The following is an 18,938-nucleotide window of genomic DNA, read 5'->3' on the forward strand; positions in this document are numbered from 1 at the left end:
GTTAACTCTAAAGTCTACTTAGCTGGAATCCCCACATAGGGAGGTGGCGTGGATCTGATCCCCATTCCAATTTGCTTTGTTTGTAGCCAAATCTAGGGGTGACTAACCCACTGCCCACTAAGTGACCTGTCCCCAGGTGTACTATTAACTGAGAGCTCACATCTCCTGAGCATATCCAAAGTGCAATCTCCAAGCCTGGAGATGCAACTGCAAACAGGGAGGCTCTTGGGAGCCGGGTAGAATAAGCATGGCTGGTAACAATGCCACCCACTAGACTGCTTACAGGGCTGGTGTGACTATTACTAACATATGTAAAGTGATTTCATTAGTTTATATGTGCTATACATGATGATGAAAGTGGCATCAGTGATGGCGATGATGCATTCAGTATATAACTCAAAGGTAATGGGTTTTTAAATCACATAAATATTACCTTTTCCTACATGGGGGCTATCACTTCTCCTGACCAGTACTCTTGCAGACAGTTGCTACCAGGGCAAATAACTGTGGGGAGAGGTAATTTCCAGTGGGAAGTTGTTAGGGGGGAGGCAGGTAAACCTCTGTTCTTGTGCATCACACGACTCATGCTTCAGTCACTCTTCCCCAACAGGGAGTAGGGTGGCTGGGGCTGGACAAAGCCCTACATGACTACTCTCGTGGCACCACTGAGTTGCTCAGCCAGATGTTCAGGGTGTAACGTAAGAGCCGGACACTTGGTTACCTGCCCCTCTGGCACCTCTGTGCTGCTCAGCCAATCAGTACCAGAGGCTTTACGGCTAAGTTTTTTAGTACACTACAATATAGATTATTATTGAAGCAATTAATATCTCTCTTTTCCAACTATTTCTTCAAAGTTCTAAGTGGCTTGATGCAATCTGAACATGTCATTAGCAGAATAGGAAATATATTGTAGTGAGTTCATACCTGTTGAGTCTGATGCTGAAACTGGTAGAAAGGCTTAAAGTCAGATAAGGTTATGATTTGTGCCCCGACCATATTAAAATATAAATGTTATTCATTTCAGGCTTTATGGCAGTTCCTATAGCAGTGGTTTTCTCTTTCTGTAGGCTTCTACAGTTCGTAAATGCACAGTGTACTTCTAAACAAGAAACGTGCCATAATATACAAATCAGCACAAACAGCTACGCACAAAATACAAATATGTGTGTGTGTGTGTGTGTGTGTGTTTATATATATAATATTACATCAGCTGAAATGAGAAAAAAGATATCTTTGAGTAGAAACATAAAACAAATGAACAACCAAATTAGGTCTGTGGAAATTGTCTGCAGCAAATGGCATAATGCCTCTTAACTCTTAATGCCTTGTTTGTTACTGTCACTTTGATTTCTATTAATCTGTTATGCAGAATAGTTCAACAAACATTTTGAATCATGGATTGCCTACAAATAGTGCTCACCACGTTTGCTATTTGCTATTAGTGGCAACCTCTGGGTGTTGCCATAGCAACCTTGCTGTTTCTTGTTTGGATTGGTACAACTAACAAAAGAGGAAGAAGGCAGTTGCCAAATGCACCGTGGACTCTCCCATGGAAAGGATGAGAATAATTCATTCAACAAGGAAATATTAGTCTGACCTAAAAAAAAAAGCTGTGGGATTTTTTTTTAAGGATATCTAAAGTAGTTTTATTTGCATAGCTAATGGCCATTACAGATTTTTAGGATATTTACAGGTATCTTTTGTGATTTAGTCTTGATATCAAAAGTGAATCTTTTAGGATATTTTAATGCTAGCAGGGAAGTCTTTCTCTTCCACTCCAAGGTGACTTTGAACCAGACTGTCTGTTCACACCTGCAGGAAAGATTGGGCTTAGCTGCCTTAGCCCAACCTTTGCTGCACAGGTGAACTGTCAGGAGCTGGGTGGCTACCGGCTGCAACATGGTGGCAAACATGGTGGCCTCTGGAGCCCACCTCCAAAATGAAGTTAAAGGAGCACACACTCTCTTAGCCTCATGTTGTTCAGTGTCTGCCAACCCCGTGGGATACTCCGGAGCTCCCAGCCAGTGTAGGGGGTATACCCATAATGCACCACACACTTGTGCAGTACATTATGGGATTTCTGGGGGGAGGGGTGATGTGTCCCCACCCAGACCCTCTCCTGCTGCCAGGGAGAGCTGGAGTCCGGGTGGGCGTGTGATCTGTGTGCCCAGCACGGATGGGGCAGTCGTCTGCAGGGGAGGTAAGGTTATACAGCCTCCCTCCCTGCATGCCCCAAGACTTTCTTATGGATTGTGAGAAAGGGCTCTTAGGTTTCCCATACAATTCAGTTTAACACTTCTTTATAAACAAAATTTTCCTTCCATAAGTAATCTAAAATCCAGATTTCATACCTTAACCTTTCAGTGCATGGTTTGATGGTGAGAGTTTCCGGGGTCTACAAAGCCGCTCCAGACTGGCATGGGGAATATGCATTACCCAGCACTGCTCCCACTCCCATGCTGCCAGTGGCAGACTGGTGTTGGTTCACATGGTGCTGGGTAGGACGAAACATCTGGCCAGCCTTACCCTCCACATGACTAGGGTTGTGAAAGCCCACATCTTGCTCCTCCTCCCAGTGTGCCATCCTGCTTTTCATAATCATGCAAAGAGGAGGTTCATCTGAACTGCCCCCTTGCACATAGTTTAAATGCTACTGTAGTATTAATACCAAATGTAGTATTTAACTCATAGGAACATAGGAAGCCACCTTATATAGAGGCAGAGCGTTGGTCCAATATTGTCTACACTGACTGGCAGCAGCTCTCCAAGATTTTAGGCAGCAGTCTTTCCCAGCCCTAACTGGAGATGCCAAGAAGTGAGCTACAGTCTGGAAGTGAGTTACCACTGAGCTACAATCCCATCCCCTAAGGCAGGGATCCTCAACGTTGGGCCCCCAGATGTTAGTGGACTTCAACTCCCATAATCCCAAGCCCCAGTGGCCATTGGTTGTGGATTATGGGAGTTGAAGTCCAATAACATCTGGGGGCCCAGGATCCCTGCCCTAAGGGGAATATCTTGTAGCACATAGCATAGTGCTTACATGTAGTCATGTATCCAAATGTAAACCAAGGTGAGTGCTGCTTAGCAAAGGGGATAATTCATGCTTGCTACTTCAAGGCTGCCTCTCTACCTCAATCACATGTGAGAAGGCTGTTTGGATGAACCACCCCCATGCAGTTATGAAAAGTAGAATGGGGTGCTGGGAGGGAATGAGGCGGATGCATGTGTGTGTCTTTAGTCATGGCTGGGGCTAGTTGGACACATCATCCAAGCTGGCCCACGGTGCCTCTGTGTGGGAGCTGACTCTCCCACGACAATTGTGAACAGCCATGTGTGAGCAGGCTCTTAAGTACCAGTGCTGTGCTTCAGAATGCTGTGAAGGAGATTTTTCAGACCAAATGAGCATTCAGATCAATCCAGCTCTTTCCCTTGAATGACAAAGGCAATTTTTCAAATCCTGTTCTTTGCATCACTTACATGTTCTTTCCCTCACGATTGGCACAAGATCTAAGCAGAGTCCGTTTCTAAGGTACATTATTTTCTGCAGCTACAAAAACTCACTTTAAACAAATTAGTAAGCAATTAGCACTAGGAGTTTGGCTCAGAAGTAAAGGTTTTGTTGCTGATTGTGGCCAAAAGAGAAAAATCCTTGACCCAGGGATGTGATTCTGCAGCTCAAGCATGCTTTCTGAAAAATGCTTAAGTGCGTACTATTTACATTAGTGTTTGTAATATACATTTTGTTAGTGCTTAAAAGCTCCATACCTTGGAAAATTGAGACCACCCTGAATTTATTACAGGATAGGTGGATCTGACAACCATGTTTCAATGATCTGCTATTGTTACATGACAACCTGATCATTTTTCTGTGTATAGTTTTTCACAAAAATAATGCCTGCATATATCAAATTTACCCTGACCACTAGCTTAGATGGCTTTTAAAAGGATTTTTAAAAATCCTGTAGGATAGGTCTAACTATAGCTATACCCAAATGGAACTTCCAAGTTCAGAGGCAGTATATCTCTGAATATCAGACAATGGAGCAAATGAGAAGGCAAGGCAGTTTTTGTCATTCTCTGTTCAAAAGCTTCCCTTTGAACAGGCTACCATTTGGCTGGCTACCATTAAAATGGTGGTCAAAGACAGGGCTTTCTCTACTCAAGTACAGTTGGGCTTTTATTATATTATGCTGAATTTATGTGATTGTAATTCGCTCTTATTTAAAATCTACAAGCAGCTTTCACAAAGGAAATTAGTAGCTGACATGCTACACAAGCCCTATGTAGATGGTAGGGTTTGTAGATCCACTGCTGCAGAGACGGAAGCAGCAGCAGAGATTGGGTGGTAGCGCTAGAAGTGTTACTGCACTTCCCCTATTCACAAAAATGGAAAGACGCTCATTACAGTAGCGTTCATAGCTCTACCACCTGACCCAATCTCTCCAGTCTTGCCACTACTTCTGTCTTTGCAGCAGTAGCCCCACAAGTCACTCTGTGTCCCTAATCATGTCAGCCACCATTTTTGCTGATATTTTTTTGTGCTGAGGGGAGTATGCCAGGATTCTGAGCAAATGCAGAGGACCTGGTCTTCGGCACAGAAGTTATGAAGATGCTGTACACTGAGTCAGGAAACTGGTCTATCTAGCTCAGTAGTGCATATACTGACTGGTAGTGGCTCTCCATAAATCTTTCCTAGCCCTACCTGGAAATGCCAGGAGTTGAACCTGGGATCTTCGGCATACAAAGCATGTGCACTGCTACTGAGCTACAACTCCTCCCCTACCTGATCACATTATTTTTAAAAGGTCAAGTATCAAGCCCTTATGATTGTGGAGATATGCTTAAAAGTGAGTAAGAAAATGCTTGTTGAAATCTCAAGATTAGCTGCATAAGATTTCCAATCATTAGGGGTGGAGCTTCTGTGCCCTACATGCCTCCTTGGGGAGTCTGGTTACCTTAGTGCTGCATTTTAATTATGTAACAGATACTGACATCTAAAAAGCATGGAGGACACACAGCCTTGAGCATGACCCTGTGCCTTCGCCAATCTTGAGCATTTCTTCCTCTCTTCCCTTCACGGCTGGTATATTTTCTAAACTTGGCAAAATGAGAGAGCTATGCCAGCTTTTTCCCAGGAGGTATGACTGGATTCGCTTGTCAGTGGCACTCACTTATCTTTAAGATTTCTGCCTTGGGACCTTACTTTGCCAAGCGACTCTTAGAAGCTTCAGCAAATCCAAACAAGAGCTAAAAATAATGCACCACCAGGGATGCATTAGTCGCCGCGTGCCACGCTTCATTCCCTCTGAGGAACCATTGGGGATTTAAATGATCAGTGCTGCATGGTCACAAGTAGCTGGAACTTTAATACTTGAGATAAATGGCTCCCCAGTTCAAGTGAAGATCTTGTTTAGTGTATCCGACTCCTCCTTCAGAAGTTGAATGAAATGAAGCACAATTGGACAGCCCCTCTCTATATAAAGAAGCCAATAAGTGCCCAGGTTAAATCCAATACTGAAAGATATTGAACAGCCTGGCTTCAATTAGCGCATGTTGCTTGTTTTTATTTAATGTATGGTTTAGCAATATGTCTGCAACATAGCTGCGTGCATATTTTCTCCATATTTGACATTACCCAGATCTGTTTTAAAGGGAATCCAAGGAGGCTCGGACTGGCCCACAGGGCAACAGGGCATATTCCCGGTGCGCCTCACCCATGGGGCGCCCGTGTGCCCCCCCGCCGCACTCTGCAGCAATGAATACTCCCACTCTTAAGTACCCATTCTGCTCAAAACCTGGCACCCTCCCCACATACATTCCACCACCCTCTCAGTGCCCCCAGTCTGGCCTTGAATCCAAGTGGCTCTTATTGCCTGGCGCAGCTAGGGGCAGTGCCAAGGGCCTTCCCCTGCACTGTGTTTTGCTGCCTCTTATGGGGAGCCACTGATATTTGTTTACGAAGTGTAATATTCTCAAAGTGGCTACAAACAGGAATTAAAGCCAACAAAAATTCATTAAAATTTCCTATAAACAAATATAGAAAATTCAGCTTAAAGAAGAAGTAAAGCAAAAGCAGAAAATTTATACATAAAACCTGGTTCCCAAAAGCCTGGCAGAATAAAAAAGATCTTCACTTGCTTCTGAAGGGAGGTAAAACAGGGAAGACAAGTAGATCTCTCAGTGAAGGGCAAAACAAAGTTGTTGGGACACTACAAAAAAGGCCTTGCTCTGAGTAGAAGTCAATCTAACATCCAAAAAATGGCAAGATCTGGAGCAAGGTCTTGTGAGCACCTCTCCAAACTTGGATGGGCAATCATATGGGATGCTTTCCCCCCCGAGGCCATGGGGAACACATACCCGCCAACATGTCCCTATATTCCCATTCAGGTGAATGGGAAAATAGGGACATGTTGGCAGGTATGGGAGAAGGCTGGAATAGTTGTACTGTCCTCCCAGGTTTCACCATAGTCCACCTTCCCAGGCAGTTTATAGGTTGTCCCTGTTCTGGTCTGGATAGAAATGCTTCCTAATCTGGCCCAGGTGACAACCAGTTTTGGGGCCTTGTCTGGCTATCTAGGTAACTTTCAAGTGCCTTTATTCCCACCCAGTCCTCAATCTCTGTGTCTGCCTTCCCTGTCCTGCCTAAATTTCCTGCAGTGATTTGAAAGCCTGGTTAACCAGGCGAAGGGCCAATTCATACCTGGAGCTGGATGTTCCCTATCCTTCCTTGCCACATGGTGGCTTTTCAACATCCTTTAATATGCAGTCATGAAGAAATGAAATGTTTGAAACAGTAACAAACTGCTATTCCTTTTTTTATATACATGGTTATTATTTTGTTGATCATGATAGTGACTACAGGTCCATCTTGGCTGTGGCCAATCAAATGGTAACTTGCAGCAACAATATTTTGAGAGGGTTGCCAAATGCCAATGAAGCAGCATGCAGTCTGACAGCTGCATCTTGGGATCTTTTGCAAATCTTTGAAAGGAGGCTGAGACACAACTCTTAGATTACACAAGTTGACTCCCGTATTTTCTGTTATATTGCAAGGAATCACTCCTTCCCATTACGTCTTATGGTTTGTTTTTCAGTTTGTTCTGTGTCCCCTCCAGGTTCTGCAGGGGTTAAAAGGTAGCAACCTCTAACAGCCAGGCCTGAGGTAAATGTTGCCTGCTGTAGAGTTTTGGAGGGAAGGTTACAATGTGTTATGATTGGTTGCCTCCAGGCAGAGACAGAAGGTTCTGGCCGCCTGAGGGAAGAAACTCCCTGATTGGTTAAATGTATCCCTCAGGAACTGGATATAAGGGAGGGTTGAGCAGCCAAGAGGAGAAGGGCTGTTGGATAAGAGTTTTGTGTGTGCATGTGAGTGAACTGCTGAGAATTGTGTGAGCTGGGAGGCTGGAACACGAGCAGAGTTGGGCTGAAACTGCTAGGGAAGGTAGCAGTAGGGGAGTTGGTCCTACTGGAACCTGCTAGGCCTTGCAAGAACCTAGCAAGCTTGTTTTGTATTTTGAATTTTGTACTCTTGCCAACTTAACTTTCCAACACTTGTTCCTGTACTGGTTTTGGGTTGTTTTGTTGTTGTTGTTAAATTTTTGCAGCCTTTTATAATAGGAAACCTGTTCTTGTATTTATACTATTTTATTGGTGTCTCTGAGGCTATTCTCACAATGGGGGGAAACTGGGGAGCCCAGCCCGGTTTCCTCCCAACATGAGAACCACCAGGCTTGCAGGTCTACCCCAATGTGAGAACCACCAGGCTTGTGGGTCCATGGAGAGACACAAGAAGACCCCTGCTGGGAGACTGAAACAGGCCTCCTGGTCCCGGGAGTCTCCTCAGGATGCCCCACACACTTGTGGAACTTCCCCAGGATGCCCTGTGTACATCCTAGAGCTTCTGGGGGCTGTGTGGTCCCCAGTCCCTGCAGCCCCCACCGGCTCTATGATGGAGCTGGAAGTTGTGTGGGCAGCCAATCTGGCCACCCCAGACTACATGTTTGATCATCTTTGGGGAGAGCAAGCTAAGCCTGCTCTCCCTGCAAACCACCACAAGGTGCTTCACACCGCTCATGTGAAGTGCCTCAACATGCATGAGTTACACCCCTGCTAACTTGGCAAAGAGGCACCTTTTAACATGGTGATTCTCTTTATTTAGCAGGGGGAGAGTAACTGGCCCTATCCACCCCCAGCGCGATACCTTCAATGAATGTTGCTGGTGTTGATCTTATGTTTCTTTTAAATTGTGAGCCCTTTGGGGACAGGGATCCATCTTATTTATTTATTATTTTTCTGTGTAAACTGCCCTGAGCCATTTTTGGAAGGGTGGTATAGAAATTGAATTATTATTTCTTGTTTACACAGTCAGACAGGTGTTATTGACTGGTTTGTTTTATCCAGACATCGAGTCCTTCCCAAGGACCTGGGATGGCTGAATTTTATTGTCGATAGTTATAGATATCGTCACAGAATATAGGCTGTTCCCAGTAAAGCTGCTTTTTGTAATTGGCTGATGGTGATTTCTGTGGCCCCTATGGTGTTGAGGTGCTCTTCAAGGTCTTTTGGAACTGCACCCAGGGCGCCAATTACCACTGGGATTATTTGGGTCTTTTTCTGCCACAGCCTTTCAATTTCAATTTGTAGATCTTTGTATTTGGTGATTTTTTCTATTTCTTTTTCTTCTATTCTGCTATCCCCTGGTATTGCTATGTCGATTATTTTCACTTGTTTTTCTTTCTTCTCAACTATGGTTATATCTGGTGTATTGTGTGGCAGATGTTTGTCTGTTTGTAGTCGGAAGTCCCATAATATTTTTACATCTTCATTTTCTACTACTTCTTCAATTTGATGGTCCCACCAATTTTTGGCTACAGGTAGCTTGTATTTTTTGCAGATGTTCCAGTGTATTATCCCTGCTACTTTGTCATGCCTTTGTTTGTAGTCAGTCTGTGCGATCTTTTTACAACAGCTGATTAGGTGGTCCACGGTTTCATCTGCTTCTTTACAAAGGCGGCACTTGCTGTTTGTTGTTGACTTTTCTACTTTTGCTCTTATTGCATTTGTTCTTATTGCCTGTTCTTGTGCAGCCAGTATTAAACCCTCTGTTTCTTTCTTCAAGTTGCCATTCTTAAGCCATTGCCAGGTCTTGGTGATGTCTGATTTTCCACTTATATTGTGCAAATATTGACCATGCAGGGGCTTATTTCTCCATTTTTCTGCTCGGTTCTTGACTTGTTCTTTCTTGTAGGCCTGCTTTCTTTCATTGGTGTTGAATAGTTTTTCTATGGTATAGGGAGGTCATCCTAACTTGACGGGTTTGTCAGCCTCTGCATGCTCTAGACAGGACCAATAAAATTTCAGGCTCAGCATATATATAGTCAGGCAACTGTCAGTCAACTCCCCTGTTCCAGTCCTGTCTTGCTCTTAGACTGTGCTGTTGCTTCGAGAGTTCCCTAACTCTTCCGATTTTCAGGCTGTTCAGGCTAGTTTCTACTTCTTTCAACCTTCCCTCTTTTTTCTGTGTGCAAGGAGGGGAAGGGAGTCCGCCATTTAAATCGTTTTTTGTTTTGTTAATAATTTAATTTCGCGTGTGAGCGATGGAAGCGTCCCAGGTTGGGGACCATTTGAAGGACTCTCTCTCTGAGGGACCCCTGTCAGAATCTCAGAGCAAGGATCCCATGGCACTGCCACTTACTGCCCTTATTCCTCCCGAGCCAACGGCTTTGCAGTCGGGAGCCTCAGCCTTGCCGATCGGGGCTTCTATCGGAGCTTCTCTTTCGGCTGGGGAAAGTGCTGTCGCTACCGTTCCCCCAAAAAAGGCTGCAAAAAAGACCAAGCACCTCAAGGATGAGGGCACAAAGAGGCGAACGAAGCGCAAGCTCGCTCCGGGTACTCCCCTCAGTGAGCGACTGCAGTTACAGGCGGTTCGTCACCAACAGCCTGTCATTTCCCCGCCCGATAAAGTGCAGGCGGCCATTTTAAGTGCAGCCCCGGCTGCCAAAAAAGCCTCTCCTGTCGTTTTAAAACTTACAGCTAACCAGGGGAAGAATGCAGTTACTGATGTATCAGTGCCCCTGATGCCCGATAGTGGCAATGTTGGTGCCAACGACCCCCCTCGGGGTCCGATGTATTTACATGACCCACCAGCGGGTCCGTTGTTGCCCTCAGCAGCAAATATGGCTCCGATCACTTCAGTCCACCCCGCACTGCCTATGGAGCACAATTTACCTATGAATCCAGCAGGGGGTGTTCCTACCCTTCCTGCTAGCAGTGCTTTGGAGGGAATGCATATTTCGCCTGACGTGGCTCAATGGCTGGGGGATTTCATCATGAAACAATGCCTGTCAGTGATCAATCCTTTGTTGGGAGCTACTTCTACTGTCCCTGTGGCTTCCGTAACTCTCACAAGACGAGGGCATGCTAGACGCCCTTCATTTTCCTCCTCTCCCGACTCCAGCCCTGCTAGGCGGGCCATCCCTCATGGGGAGAAGGAGAAGTTCCTGCAAAAACGACAGAGATTTCTTCGTAAGAGGAAGCAGCCCAGGTCATCATCCTCTTCGGGGGAGGTACCTGTCAAGGTTTCTAGGAGGCCAATAAACGTGCCCAATCCTATGCCATCTGTGCCTGATAACTTACCGGTGATCCCGGTATCAACCTTGCCTGTAGTGGTTTCTAGACTGGCTCCACCGCAGCAACCACAGCAACCTCCATTAGGGGGCACATGTCCGTCTGATCCCATGTCCTCAGACACGTATTCTTCTAAGTCTGAGAAAGAGGAAGGTGAATTATCGGATGAACAGGCACCCACAGAAAAGCCCAGCTCGACTCGGCTTTTTTCTTTATCTGAATATGAGGTCCTCTTGACAAAAGCAAAAAGAGCCATTAAGGATGTAGCCCCAGAAACTGGTGTGGCGACTACATCCAGCCTGGACCAAGAGGTTTTTCCCTCAGTGGCTGCCTCGGCGGCTACAGTACCTTTTCCTACCTTATTCAAGGATGTCATGTTGGCAGAATGGGGCGTTCCTAACTCCTCAAAGCCTACTTTGTCTATTCCTAAAAAATTGTATAACCTACCTAACGAGATTATGTCTATTCTAGCAGTTCCTGTGGTCAATGCTCCAGTGGCGCAACTGGTGTCAGGCGCCTTGTTAAGCAAGAAAGGCGAGGAACACCTGAAGCTTCCTGAGGACAAAAAAGCAGATCACCTACTCCGCAAGACTCACGAGGCTTCTGCCTCCGTTATCAGAGCGGCAGCAACCAATTCAATCTTTGCCAGGGCATCTGTCCTTTGGACTAAGGAGTTGATTAAACTCATACCTCCTGAAAATGTGGTTCTCCGTCAAGGGGTGAATAAGCTGGCTAAAGCTACTGCTCTTATGGCAGATTCGTCCCTGGATTGCATTCAACATGCATCCAGGGCTATGGCCGCGGGTATTGCAATTCGAAGGGGATTGTGGCTCAAAAATTGGCATGTGCACTCTAAGTCCAAAGTCACATTGGCTGCTACGCCTTTCTTGGGCGCAAAATTATTCGGGGAATCTCTGGAACCCCTTCTAATCGATACCAAGGATAAGAAGAAGGCTATGCCGGGTGGTCGTAGAGAATTTAGGAGGTCCTTTCGTGGAAATTTCTCCGCCTCATCTCAATTCCCCTTTCGTCCCAACAGATCCTTTGGTCGCCCTCCAGGAGGTCCATACACAGACAACGCCAGAGAGTACAGAGGCCAGTCATTCAGACCCGCCTGGCGTCAACCCTGGAACAACCGTGGTAGAGGAAACAGATTCCAATCCCAAGGCTCCTCCAACGCCACTGCTCCACAAAATCGTAAGCAATGATACGATTCCGGTGGGAGGCAGGCTTTTAAGTTTTTCAGAGACCTGGGGAGTAACATCTTCCGACCAATGGGTCCTCCGTACCGTTCATCAGGGTTACACTATAGACTTTGTGATGCCTCCTCCCGATTTTTATTTGGTCACGCCAACATCCAGGGTTCGGTCGAAACGCTTACTGATGGATCAGGCCATCCAACATCTTCTGGAGATTCAAGCGATAGAACCTGTGCCATTGACAGAATCATGTGCAGGAGTCTTTTCCTTGATCTTCTTAGTTCCAAAGAAAGATGGCTCATGGCGAGCGATTCTAGATCTGAAGCGTGTCAACCGATATGTCAGGAAAAGATCCTTTCGGATGGAGTCACTGAAGTCAATCAAGGCCGCGGTATGACCAGGTGATTTTTTGGCGTCCATCGACCTATCCAAGGCATACCTTTATGTGCCAATTCATCCTGCTTATCGACGTTTCCTGAGATTCGCATTCAACCACAAGCAGTATCAGTACAGGACCCTCCCATTCGGGCTATCCTCAGCGCCACGCGCATTTACGAAATTGATGGTGGCAGTCATTGCCCATATTCGCCTTCAGGGGATACATTGTCATCCGTATCTTGACGACTTACTTCTCAGATCGGCTTCTTGGGCACGAGCTACCAGGGATGTTCGACAGACGGTCCAGATTTTGGGGGAGCATGGTTTTGTTATAAACCATCAGAAAAGCCACTTACAACCGTCCCAGGTCCTCCATCACCTGGGGGCGGTGTTCAATACTCAGACAGCCACGGTGTCTCTAACACCGGAACGCAGAGAAAAACTGTCCTCAGCCATTGCGCCGCTGCTTCACAAACGCAAATGCCCTCTCATGCTTCTCGCCCAGATCATGGGGATGATGATAGCCTCGCTAGAGTGCACGCCTTGGGCAAGATGGCACTCCAGGGTCCTTCAGTGGGCTATTCTTCCTTTTCAATCTGCAATTATGGAAAAGAGACAATTATTGGTAAAGCTGAGTCGCAAGGTCAAGGCCTCGCTTCGGTGGTGGCTCTCACCAGCGCTGGAGAAAGGGCTGTCCTTGGACTCACCAACCAAACTGGTGGTCACTTCGGACGCGAGTCTGTCCGGCTGGGGAGCTCATTGTTCCATGTATCATGCCCAGGGATTGTGGTCAGAGGAGGATCTGAGGCACAACATAAACTGGCTAGAATTGAAGGCTGTCCGTCTGGCTCTCCTCCAGTTTCAGAATTTAGTGGAGGGGAGGCAGGTCCTCATAAGGACCAACAATGTGACTGCAAAAGCCCACGTGAATCATCAGGGGGGCACCAGATCCAGAGCCTTAATGCGAGAATCAGACCTGCTGTTCGGTTGGGCGGAACTACATCTAGAGTCGATCATGGCAGAGCACCTGAGCGGTCTCGCCAACATTCAGGCAGACTGGCTGAGCCGCCAGTGGCTGGATCCTGCAGAGTGGGCCCTACATCCGATTGTTTTTGACCAAATTGTAGACAGGATGGGGGTTCCTGTGTTGGACCTCTTCGCGTCTCGCAGCAATGCAAAACTAGCCGACTTCTTCACTCGCTTCAGTTGTCCTCAAGCGGCGGGGGTGGATGCTCTTACATCACCATGGCCTCCGGGTCTACTGTATGTGTTTCCGCCGGTCCCGATTCTCCCGTTAGTGGTAGCCAAGTTGCTGGCAGAAGGGGCAGAACTTATACTGGTAGCCCCCTACTGGCCTCGCAGGCCTTGGTTTTTGGACCTAATGGACCTGTCGATTTGCCCACCTTGGCATCTTCCCTTGAGACCGGATCTCCTTTCTCAGGGGCCCCTCGTTCACCTGGAACCAGAGTGGCTACGGCTTCACGCCTGGAGATTGAGCGGGGGGCGCTAAGGTCTAGGGGTTATTCCTCTCAAGTGCAGAATACTATCCTGGCGGCCAGGAGACCGTCTACTGCTCGCATATATGAGCTCACGTGGTCGGCCTTTTGTGCTTGGGGGGCCAAACATTCGGTCCACCCTCCTTCTGCAGGCCTATCGGAGGTTCTAGAGTTCCTCCAGGCCGGTTGTGATATGGGTCTCCACCCGAATACTCTGCGCAGACAAACTTCAGCATTGTTTTCAGTGCTGAATCTTTCGGTTCCTGGTTCGTTGGGGTTGCATCCTCACCTTGCCAGGTTCTTGCGGGGAGCAAACAACTTGGCTCCTCCACTGGTACACAGATTTCCTACGTGGGATCTCAACAGGGTCCTAAACGCCCTGACTAGCTCTGCTTTCGAGCCTCTCAGGGAGGTATCCTTGAAATTACTATCCTTCAAGGTTGTTTTCCTAGTGGCAATAACCTCGGCCCGCAGAGTTTCTGAATTGGCTGCCTTGTCGGTTTGAAAGGAGTTGTGCATTTTTCAGAAGGACTCTGTGGTCCTGAAACTGGATCCTACTTTCCTTCCAAAGGTGAATTCAGTTTTCCATAGAAGTCAGGAGGTGGTTCTTCCCTATTTCTGCCCTAAACCGTCTCATCCTAAGGAAAGAGCTTGGCATACCTTGGACGTACGTACAGCGCTAAAGATTTACATTAACCGTACCAAGTCATTTCGGAAATCCGATGCTTTATTTGTTTCTTTCCAGCCCTCTTCAATGGACTCTAAGGTTGCCAAAACAACTTTGAGCAGATGGATTAGGGCCTCTATTAGTCTGGCTTATGAATCCTTGCACTTACCTGTCCCTCTGGGGGTTACGGCTCATTCTACACGCAGTGCCAGCACCTCTGCTGCTTTTTCTGCTCGAGCGCCTCTAGAGGAGATCTGCAAGGTAGTGACTTGGTCCTCCGTGTCGCCGTTTGTTAAGCATGATAAGATTCCGTCTTCTCACTCACCACAAGCTGCAGTGGGGAGAACAGTCTCACAGCAGGTGGTTTAACCATCCGCTCCCCTCCCGTATTCTCTCTGGCTGGGGTATGTCCCGTCAAGTTAGGATGACCTCCCTATACCATAGAAAAAGAAACATTGGTAGACTTACCGTGAAGGGTTCTTTTTCAGGGTATAGGGAGGTTATCCGGCCCTCCCGCGGATGGAGGGTATATAATGTTTGCTATTGGGGAGGCGGGGAGGCTCCCAGGGCGGAGTTTACCTATCCCTTTTTTCTGCTGTTATGGTAGCCCACTTGGGCGTTACTTGTATTCTGTTACTGTTCCCTTTCTTCAGTCTTATTCTCTAATACAGTCCTGGAACTGGGGAGTTGACTGACAGTTGCCTGATTATATATATATGCTGAGCCTGAAATTTGATTGGTCCTGTCTAGAGCATGCAGAGGCTGACAAACCCGTCAAGTTAGGATGACCTCCCTATACCCTGAAAAAGAACCCTTCACAGTAAGTCTACCAATGTTTCTTTCTCATTATTGACCATTTGAAGTGCATCTTCTTTACTGTCATTTATATATTCTTCAAGGCTTCTTTTCTCCTCCTCTACTGTTTGATGGACTTGCAGCATTCCTCTTCCACCTGAGCTGCGAGGGAGGTATAGCCTATCAACATCACTGCGGGGGTGCAGAGCATGATTGATGGTCATGATTTTCCTGGTCTTACAATCCTTGCAGTGTATCTGATAAGAGGTATAGCCCAGGTGTTGATGGCTTGTATGGTGTTCCCGCCATTGAGTTTGGACTTGAGGATTTTTCTAACTCTCCTGATGTAATCACTTCCCATTTTTCTTTTAACTTCAGTGTGTGCAATGTTATCAGCCTGGAGAATGCCCAAGTATTTGTAATGTTCTTTCTCTTCCAGGTTCTTGATCTTGCTTCCATTGGGCAGTGCTATTCCTTCTGTTTTTCTTATTTTCCCTCTGTTCATTATTAATGCAGCACACTTGTTTAGTCCAAACTCCATTGCTATATCGCTACTGAATATATGGACAGTGTTTAGCAGTGATTCAATTTATTATTATTATTATTAGTAGTAGTAGTAGTAGTACCCCATTGTGTTTACTAACTTAGGCCTGGTTAACACAATCGTTCAAATGTATGTATAATGTGGGTTATCAGCATTAGCATGATTGTGTGAATCCATGCCCAAGTAGGTATTTCAGATCTATCGTGGGCCATAAACCACTTTGGCATGGGTTCAAACAATCATGCTAATGTCAGTAAAGCTACATTAAACCTAGCATTGAACAATTGTGTGAACCAGGTCACTATACATTTTATGCACAGAGACCTTTCATCTAGCTGTACTGAACTTCTTGTAGTAACAGAGTAATAGAAAATATAGAACACTATGGCAATGGCCAAGCCAAATTAGACCCTTTTAAGTCCGATTAAATTCTGTAAGTCCATACTTATCTTTTCTACTCTAATCAATAGGACTTAAAAGTATTTAATTTTGGCCAGATTCTGCCCTATATATGTGTGTGTGTTTTACAGAGATTTAAGAATAAAGAGATTCTCCCTGTAATTAAAAATATATTTTCTCTAATTCTTCAACAAAAACAGCATATCTCATGGGTCACAAGTACAAAAAGTACATAGCAGTTCTTACTAATTTTGATCATTTAGTGGTTAGAGTGCTGGAATAGGACCAGGGAGACCAGAGTTCAAATCCCCATTCAGCCATACTTGCTGGTTGACTCTGGACCATTCTCTTCTCTTTCAGCCTAACCTACTTCACAGGGTTGTTGTGAGGAGAAATTTAAAGTATGTAGTACACCACTCTGAGCAACACAGGCTCGAGATATGGAAGAAGAATTACCACCAACTGAAGAAGTTGCTCAGGCGCAGGTGGAGGAGGTGTTGGAAATAGACAATGCCACTGTTGCTGAGCTGTTCCAAAATCAAAACCAGGCAACCTCCCCTTGGCCTTCACCTCAAAAATCCAAATGCTGTTTAACAGAAAAGCAACAAGAACTAAAGCAAAAAATAAATGAGCACATGAACCAAACAACCACCAGGGTTCGACTTCCAGCTCTAAAAACAGTTGCCAAAAAACAACTTGCTCAGGCATTAAAAGATGTCAGTGCTGCACTTGCAGAAATAACAACCAATAATTTGCAAGAAACAAACCAACTAATGTACAGTGCAGCAACAATAACAACACAAGAGCTCGGATATAAGATCAGTGGACCTGTAAAAAAAGAAAGTAGTACATCATCTAAATGGAAGATTAGATTAGAAAATAAAATCTCCAGGCTTAGATCAGATGCTAGTAAATTGAAAGATATGAAAGACAAGAAGCTGAAGAATGAAAACACCAAACAGTATCTGATCCAAAAATACCACCTAGATTCAAGGAGAATTAGAGAAGTCCTGGAAATAATCAAGCAGCAAATAACAGCAGTGTCAAGATTAGCAGATACGAAGCCAGAATTACACAACACAGGCAGAATCTGCAATTCCAGTCGAATCAGACGTTTCTACCAAAGCACCGAAGGAGAAACTGTAAGAAACTTAGAAACACCAAATAAAGAAGAAACAGTGCAGTTCTGGGGGGAAAATATGGGACAATACAATAGATTATAATAAAACAGGCTGGGTGAAAGAGGTCGAAAAATGTAACCAATAAATGCAAGATCTAATAATAACACCAGAATTAATAAGTGAAAGAGCAAAGAAAATTAAAAATTGGACTGCACCAGGCGATGATGAACTGCATGGCTTTTGGCTTAAACACCTAACAAGCCTTCATAAACAACTATCAAAACAGTTCAATCACATTTTGCAAGGAGGTGATATTGAACAATGGCTAACTGGAAAAACTCATCTCATCATGAAAGACCCAGCAAAAGGTGCAGTTCCAAGTAATTATAGACCGATAACCTGCCTGCCAACAATGTTCAAATTATTAACTGGAATAATAGCAGATGAAGTGATGCAACACTTATTAACTAACAAACAGCTTCCAGTTGAACAGAAAGGGAATTGCCCAAACACCAGAGGCACAAAAGACCAGCTGCTGATTGACAAAATGATTTTAGAAAACTGCAAGAGAAGAAAAACCAATCTAAGTGTTGCATGGATTGACTACAAGAAAGCCTTCGACTCATTGCCTCACACATGGATACTAAAATGTTTAGAAACAACTGGTGTCAGCAAAAACATTCAGATATTTATTTAAAAAGCAATGAGCATGTGGAGTACACAGTTAACAATCAATGGCGAGACACTTGGACAGCTTAGCATTAGAAGAGGCATTTTCCAAGGGGACTCACTATCCCCTCTGTTGTTTGTAATCGCCATGACCCCACTTTCACAAAAACTAAACAAAACAGGACTTGGATACCTAACATCTAAAACATCAAGTAAAATCAACCATCTGCTGTTCATGGACGATCTGAAGTTGTATGGAAAGGCCCATTCAGAAATCAAATCACTGCTAAACACTGTCCGTATATTCAGTAGCGATATAGCAATGGAGTTTGGACTAGACAAGTGTGCTGCATTATTAATGAACAGAGGGAAAATAAGAAAAACAGAAGGAATAGAACTGCCCAATGGAAGCAACATCAGGAACCTGGAAGAGAAAGAACATTACAAATACTTGGGCATTCTCCAGGCTGATAACATTGCACACACTGAAGTTAAAAGAAAAATGGGAAGTGAATACATCAGGAGAGTTAGAAAAATCCTCAAGTCCAAACTCAATGGCGGGAACACCATACAAGCCATCAACACCTGGGCTATACCTGTTATCAGATACACTGCAAGAATAATAGACTGGACCCAGGCAGAGCTAGAGACGCTAGATCGTAAGACCAGGAAAATCATGACCATCAATCATGCTCTGCACCCCCGCAGTGATGTTGATAGGCTATACCTCCCTCGCAGCTCAGGTGGAAGAGGAATGCTGCAATTCCATCAAACAGTAGAGGAGGAGAAAAGAAGCCTTGAAGAATATATAAATGACAGTAAAGAAGATGCACTTCAAATGGTCAATAATGAGAAACTATTCAACACCAATGAAAGAAAGCAGGCCTACAAGAAAGAACAAGTCAAGAACCGAGCAGAAAAATGGAGAAATAAGCCCCTGCATGGTCAATATTTGCACAATATAAGTGGAAAATCAGACATCACCAAGACCTGGCAATGGCTTAAGAATGGCAACTTGAAGAAAGAAACAGAGGGTTTAATACT

The 18,938-nt window shown here is 45.2% G+C and overlaps 1 long non-coding RNA gene across 1 annotated transcript in view; it reads left to right on the forward strand.

Moving 5' to 3' along the window:
- The first annotated feature begins 7,308 nt into the window (after positions 1–7,308).
- LOC128351501 (uncharacterized) overlaps positions 7,309–18,938 on the forward strand; it is a 41,177-nt gene continuing 29,547 nt past the window's right edge. The window contains exon 1 of the long non-coding RNA XR_008319807.1: positions 7,309–7,365. This is a non-coding gene — a long non-coding RNA (uncharacterized LOC128351501). The remainder of the gene's footprint in view (positions 7,366–18,938) is intronic.

Source organism: Hemicordylus capensis, chromosome 3 (genome assembly GCF_027244095.1).
Source record: "Hemicordylus capensis ecotype Gifberg chromosome 3, rHemCap1.1.pri, whole genome shotgun sequence".
Lineage (NCBI taxonomy): Eukaryota > Metazoa > Chordata > Lepidosauria > Squamata > Cordylidae > Hemicordylus > Hemicordylus capensis.